This window comes from Myotis myotis, unplaced genomic scaffold, assembly GCF_014108235.1.
Source record: "Myotis myotis isolate mMyoMyo1 unplaced genomic scaffold, mMyoMyo1.p scaffold_m19_p_12, whole genome shotgun sequence".
In the NCBI taxonomy this organism is placed as follows: Eukaryota; Metazoa; Chordata; class Mammalia; order Chiroptera; family Vespertilionidae; genus Myotis; species Myotis myotis.
Genome location: NW_023416316.1, coordinates 18,720,394 through 18,727,629, shown reverse-complemented (window position 1 = coordinate 18,727,629; position 7,236 = coordinate 18,720,394). Strand labels below are relative to the sequence as shown.

The following is a 7,236-nucleotide window of genomic DNA, read 5'->3' as shown; positions in this document are numbered from 1 at the left end:
CCTTACCCCTGCATTCTGGCCCATTCCCAATGGGTCCCCCTTTACTCACTGCAGGATGAGTCTCTTCCCATCCACCCCTGTTCCTCTGAATACACATCCCCATCCCTGCGTCTCTCCACTGTCCCTCTCTCTCTGCCTCGCTCAGAGGGGGTCTTCCTGTGTTCTCTGTGTCTCTACCTCAGTTTCACTTTTCTCTGTCTCTCTTGGGTCTCCATCTCTGCTTCTCTTTCTTTCATTCTCTCTGTGTGTCTCTGTCTCTGGAAGTTTCTCTCTCTCTGTCACCCACTGTCTCTGTATCTTTTGGTTTTTCATTTCTCTTTCTCTCTGCTTCTCTGTTCTTTCTCTGACTTCTTCTCTCTGTGCCTCTGTTTTCTTTCTCTCTCTTCCTCCCTGCCCATCCCTGGCCCCCTCTCTTCTGATTTCTTCGGAGGCTCAGCAGCTTGGCCCTGTTCCCGATGAAAAGGGCTCGGTCTCCAGGATGGAGAATACTGCACATGGAGGGTTAATGTTTCTCCCTCATCATCAACTTTCCTTCCATTTCGGAATCCCTGAGTCTGGCCAAAATCGCTTCCTAGAAAAGGGCCCACGTGCCATGGCAGAAGCCACCCAGCCACGCTGGGCCCTGGAGAAGGCGGGATTGACAACCGCAGCTCACGACATGCTGGGATTTCTCTGGCGGAGCGCCAGCTAGTCAGAGCCAATTAACGTGAAACCAATAGGCCAAATCGACGTTTTCAGAAGTTAGCTCAAAAAAATCCCTGAAGATTAAGCAGCCTGTGGCCTTTGCTATGAAATTGTTACCACACCACTTTCTTTTCTTTTGAAAGTCCAGATGGGCAGATAAATCCAAAGTGGATCAACCACATCTGTCATTCCTCCACACAAATTACGCCCCCTCCCACCACTTCCCTCCTTCCTCCCAACATGCAACAGCACTCAGAGCCTGGCTGAATGGCTATTTTATGCTGCACTGGACGGCTCGAGTTCCCCATGGTATTAAGAGGAACCGCATCATGACCCCGCTGAGGCAGAGGGCTGGCAAGTTCTGAAATCTGCCTTTTCCAAAGGCGAGAACTGCGGGGGGAGGTGGGGGCTGCTTTCTTTCGGACTCAAAATGGGCCGATGGTAGAACCCAGCCCCGCCGGCTGCCTTCTCTGCTGTTCTGAACTGGTATTCAAGCCAAACCTTTTCCATGGCTGTTTTCTATTTTCAAAGCCCCCATTCCTATATCTGCCATGTAATGTAGTAACATGGCCAGTTTAATCCTCGAGTCCTTTCCTAAGGGTCGGGGGGGGGGGGGAGGAGAGAAAGTGGAGGGTCCCTGGGTGAGTCTCTCATGCAGGGCGGCCACTGCCATAGGAATCTGAGCAGCCTGCGGGGTTTCGAGGCAAGTCTGAGAGTTAGGACAGGCACCCTTGGGTGTTTGTCTAAGTGGGTCCCTGAAACAAGGGGGACTTGAAGCAGATGCTAGAAATCAAAAGCTTGGCAAACCCCAAATCAAGAGTGTAGGGAGCACAGGGAGATGGTTAAGACGGCGATGTCCCTGCAGCTTTGAGTCCTGCGCGGGGGAGCATACAGGACAGCGAGAAGGCTAAGGATAGACGGACAGAGTCTCCAGCAAATTCAGGAGACTTTTCCAGCCCAGGTCCTCCGCCAATTTCAGAAACGGGTCTTCCTTAGGTCACATGGGAAGGACCAGGGAAGAAAAATGGTGCAGTCTGCATAGCACGGCACTCCTGGGACTTGAGGCTGTAGTACACGGTTGTTCGGAAGGTTGAGAAAGGCTGATGGAAAAGTGACTTGGGTTTGGCCTGTCCTGAGGTGTTGACACTGGCAACCTCTGTGGTTTGGCCCACAGCTGCTTTGTCCTGACCAGGTGTGGCTTGAGTTAGCATCTCCCTCCCCATTTCCTGGCTGGTCACCAGCATGCCCGGCCCTGCAGATCTGAGCTGACCTGTTCCCTCTTGGCCTGGCCTGACTCCAAAGCCCACGGCCTGGTCACTGTCCTCATGTTGGCTGGACCTGGACAGTCTCTGTGGCTATCCTGCCACGTGTTTCAGGCTATGTGATGGAGGTGGCCTGTCGGCACTGAGAATCAGCGGCGTCTGCTGCATGGCAGACCTCGAGTGCTGAGGGTGAGACCACTGTCTGCTCCAACCACAGGTCTCGCCACCCTCCTGCCACCTGACAGCACCTGCATGCACACAAGTGCACCTGCGCGCATTTTACAGGTCAGTACATTGACTCTCACTAAAGGGAGGACTTGCTGAGAAGCACAGGGCCCTTTGCAGCAGTTTCGGGGGGAGAGAGGGCGGGGGGGAGGGGGGATATGTTGCTACGAGCCACCTCACCAGCATTTCAGTTCTAATGAGGAGAATCCCGTTGGGTGACTGTTTCCAGCCTACACTTTCCAGGAGCACTTTCTTACTTCCAGTTTAAATGTTAGCTGATGTCAACAGAAGAACAACTAGGCCGGGTCGGGATCATTTCCTATCACTGCAAAGCAACTGGAATATAAAAATGTATTGTTGAAAAATGTGGAATGTTAAGAAGCCAATACTCATTAAATAACCCCTCGTATCAGCTCTTATTTTAAGCACTATATGTGTGCTAACTAATTTAATCCTTACAACAGTCCCACGAGAGAGGTGCTGATGAGGAAACTGAGGCACATGGAGATTAGTTTACCTGCCTGAGACCACACTGCAGGTCAACAACAGAGCTGGGAGTTAGCCCAGATGGTCAGGCTCCAGGGCCCTGCTTTCAAGTGCTTATGCTGAGCTGTCAAAAATACTGTGGCAGCCGAAGAAATAGCCCAAATCAAATACAATCAGGTTTGTTGAAAAATAACCGCTAACCTCTGCACGTGGCTTGGCGCCTGCTCTTTCAGTGCAGCGTAGTGGCCGGCACCATAGCCTCCCTCTGGCTGCTCAGACCCCATGCGGGACCTGGGAGACTTGGAGAGAAAAGTGACTTCAGTGGTAAGTGGCAGCAGAGTCAGGACATGAGCCCATGTTGAAGATTATTGTTTCACCCCATTTTACATAACAGCAAACTGAGGTCCGTTTGCATGGTGCCAGTGGTGTACATCTATGCAGTCCTTAGTCAGACCCTATCTCTAGATTGAATGACATGAGGCTACTGGACTCCTCAGACTCCTTGGGGGAGCCTGGGGTCTCCACCGCACTCACGCTGAGGAGAGGAGATTTGCCCGAGACCCAGACAAACAATAGAGGAGAATGAGAAGAGAATGTGAGAGAGGAGTGAGGTACAGGGTGAGCAGGGCTGAGGCCTCGGAGAATTCAGGGACCAGGCTCCTGGGTGTAGGGCAGCTATGGACAGGCCTGGGAAACAGTCCAAAGAGCAACTCGGTCCTGCAGGAGGTGGGGTTTGCCATCGGTCCACACAGTTCCAACCCTATGGGCTACTTTGTAGTCTTGCCTGCTTCATTGATAAAACGGGGCTCAAATGCTACTGATCGCACGGAGTTATTTAGTGATGACGTATGATGACAGAGTGGTTTCTTATTGGTGACACATAATGGAACATCTACACTCTTGTCACGTCCCCATTTTCCCTGCCAAATTTTATCCTCTTTAGTAACAATCTAGAGGAGGCATTGGGGCAATTTTATTTCCTTGCAAGAATGGAATGAAAAGTAATTTTTAATGGTTTGCTGGTGTTAGCAGTTTACAACGGTCTATACACCTAACAGGAAAGGGTAACTTAGACGGTGCGTTAGTTTCCTGGGAATGCTGTAACAAATCACTCCAGCTTGGGTGTCTTAAGTCACTAGGAACATATTCCCTCACAGTTCTAGGGGCCAGAAGTCCAAGATCAAGGTGTTGTCAGGGTTTTGTTCTTTCCCAAGGCTCAGAGGGAGAATCATTTCTAGGCTTCTCCCGATTTCTGTGTCTACTGGCAATTCCGGGTGGGCCTTGGCTTGTAGACGAATCACTCCACTCTCGGCCTCCCTCTTCACAAGGCCATCTTCTCCTTTCCTGTTTCTTATAAGGACACCTGTCATTGGCTTTCAGGCCCACCCTCATCCAGGATAATCTTACTTTTTTAAAAAATATATTTTATTGATTTTTTACAGAGAGGAAGGGAGAGGGATAGAGAGTTAGAAACATCAATGAGAGAGAAACATCAATCAGCTGCCTCCTGCACCCCCCCCCCCCCCCACTGGGGATGTGCCCGCAACCAAGGTACATGCCCTTGACTGGAATCAAACCTGGGACCCTTCAGGCTGCAGGCCAATGCTCTATCCACTAAGCCACACTGGTCAGGGCAGGATAATCTTACTTTGAGATCCTTGCCTTAACTGCATCTGCAAAGATCCCTATGCCAAAAAGGTACTCTGAAATTCTGGGTCGACGTGAACTTCTGGGAGGTGGTCACTGCTCAACCCACGACAGACAGATTCAAGAGGAGAAATGGATCTGGAAACAGACAGGACTGGCTGTGGATCCCATCTCTGCCACTCACCACTCTTGCTGGGTAACACTGACCACACTGCCTGCCCTCTCTGATCCTCGAATCGCTCCCCACATCACCTCTAATGGGCCTGCACAGGAGAGAGAACTCTGTAAAATGCTGCCGGAGACAGTGTGCTTTATGACAGGAGCGTGGAGAAACAGGGACTTAGTGAGAAAAGACGCTGAGGAGGTGGGGTGTTGCTGGCATCCTGTGAGCAGCGGCTGAAGTTACTTCCCCAGAAGGCCCCTCCAAGTTTGGACAGCCCTTGTCGTCTTGGCCTCCTCTCGAGTCAGTGGCTGTACCTTTCTGGAACTGGCATCTCTGAGGTTTAAGTGAGGACAGGGTGACACGTGAGCTCCCTGCCCACTCATCCACACTCCCTCAGGTTAGCGTGCAGATGTGATATAACCGTGCTGACAGACAGCCATGTGACCTGAAAGCCATTCTCTGGGACTCGTCGGCGGGCACTCTGTACAGACTGTGACTGCTGAAATGCATGCGTTCCAGATGTTTATCTCCTAATTACGAGTCTCTGATGTGTCACTTACAGTAATGTACTTACCCATGCTAATGCTTTCTCAGCCCCCGGAGGATCTGCCAGGACGGATTTGATGCGAGGACAGACAGAGTGTCTCTCACGCGTTTTAATTAGGTGACTGCACCCCAGTCATGGCTGGCACTGGGTGCCTGACCTATTGCAATGCAGTTCTGATCTGCAGCCATTCATGATGCCTGTTCTGAGATGAATGAGCAGTCCTCACTCTTTAGGGGCTCTCAGACCGCAGGGAGGGGACATGACAGGTACGGACCGCTAATTAGCATGCAAGGTGATCAGTGCTCTGAACCAGCCCTGGGGGGCAGGCTTTGAGCTAAGGAACTCCACCAGAGGCGTGGGGAGGATGGGACCATTTGGCTGAGCTTTTCCCATTGGACAGGAAGAAACTGATCAGGCAGACGTGGCGGTAGAGCTGGACTGCACGCCTGGCAGAGCACCAGGCCTAAATAAAGGCATGGAGGTGCAACAGGCCAGGAAGGCTTGGCATGTGACTGATGCTCGGGCTATGTGGACAGAGTGGGAAGGAGAAGGCTGGAAACATAGGCTGGGAACAGAGCATACAGTACATTCAAAGTCAGGCCAGGGACTTGTTTCTGTAAACACTGAAGGAGGTATGGCTGTGTTTAGTTGGGAAGAAACATGATCAGGGTGGTATTGTAGATAAGTCATTTAAGTCATTTGTTGCAGCCCAGACGACTGAGGAGAGGAGGCCAAGCAAAGAAAGAAGAGAAAGAGGTTGTAAATACTCCAAGTTCAAGATGATGGTGGCCTGAATGGGGCAGTGCCTGGGAAATGGGCAAGTAGAACTGAGCGTAGAGAATTGTCCAAGGGAAAGCGAGGCAGGTAGGAGTGAAAGAAATTTCTGCTGTTTCTGGCTGGGATGACTTGGACTTGGCCCAATTAACTGAAAGGAGGACTTGAGGGGGACACAAGTCTAGGGAAGCCGGGAAAAGGATGCAGTGGAGATGAGGAGAGCAGATTTTGGAACCACCGGGTCCTAAGTGTACAAGCCCCCTCCACGGAGGGTGGGACATTTTAGGTGCCCAAGAATCTCGGTGTGCATGGTCTGAAAAGTCTGGTGGGACCATCCACAGCTCTAGCCTTGCCCTCAGCAGCCCTCTCTGCATCTTCCTAAGAATCAAAAGGAGTTGTTATCATCTTGGGATCCCCAACCTCACATCTCAGCCTCCACTCCTCCCCCTCAATGACAGGTCAGCAATTGCCCAACCCCCCTAAGGCACCACCTCTGTCCCTTCAGCACTCTCCCCCCACTCTGCCTCATCTCCTCCCCTCCTCTCCTAGTCCCCTGCCTGGACTTGCTTGAGACAGGGGTCCTCTGAGTCTCCTACTCTGCCTGGGCCCATGGTTGTGGTTTGGTGGATGCTAGGGAGGTGAGGGGCAGGAAGAGGGTAGCATGTCCTGGTCCTGCCCCTTCACTTTCTCTCCCAATCTTTCTCACCCCTCCCACCACCTTCCTCCTTTTGCATCTTTCTGAGGAAGACCTTTGGGTCAGTTGGGGCTATAAGTTGAGGCTTGTGGAGACATAGTGAGGATGCCTGGTGGGCCTGAGTGAGTCACAGGTGTTGAAAAACTGGTCCTACTGTAGAGGCAGCTCCACAGTGAGCCGACTGCCCAGGAGGCTCAGCCTCAGCATCTTGCAGGTCTTCCCTATCTGCAATCACTCAATCTCTCTTTTCCTCTCTCCCCCATCTTCTTCCTTCTTTCATTAAGTGTGAGCAGAGCACTTCCTCTGGGCAAGCACAGGGCTAGTCGCTGGGGATGTGGAGGTGGGTAGGGCAGCAGGGTGTCCACCAAGAGCACAGGGTCCAGTGGCAGGAAAGAACGCAGATGCTCACAGTTCCCTACAAGTCAGAGGAGAGCCCAGAGGCAGGGAACAAGCAGGTTCAGAAGGACATTCAAGGCAGAAGCACAGAATATCACAGGCTGCGTCCCATTCCTTCCCTGATCCTGCTCTACCTCCCCTCCTTTCTTTCTTCATCTTCCTCTTCCATATTTTTATCTCAACAAAATACCAATGGAAAGCTTGGGACATACCCTGCCAGGCCCTGTGCTAAACACTTTCATGTCTTATTTTTATCTGATGCCGCCTAAGATATAAAGACAACCCACACTCTATTGTCTCTGCTCTAGAGATAAGGACAATGTGCTCAGAGACTTTACATGGCGTCCTAGTCGATGGC

General features: G+C 51.5%; 1 long non-coding RNA gene across 1 annotated transcript in view; it reads left to right on the top strand.

The window, feature by feature from the left end:
• Positions 1–1,943: 1,943 nt before the first annotated feature.
• Positions 1,944–7,236, top strand: part of LOC118667761 — a 38,755-nt gene continuing 33,462 nt past the window's right edge. Inside the window, exon 1 of the long non-coding RNA XR_004971359.1 lies at positions 1,944–2,231. This is a non-coding gene — a long non-coding RNA (uncharacterized LOC118667761). The remainder of the gene's footprint in view (positions 2,232–7,236) is intronic.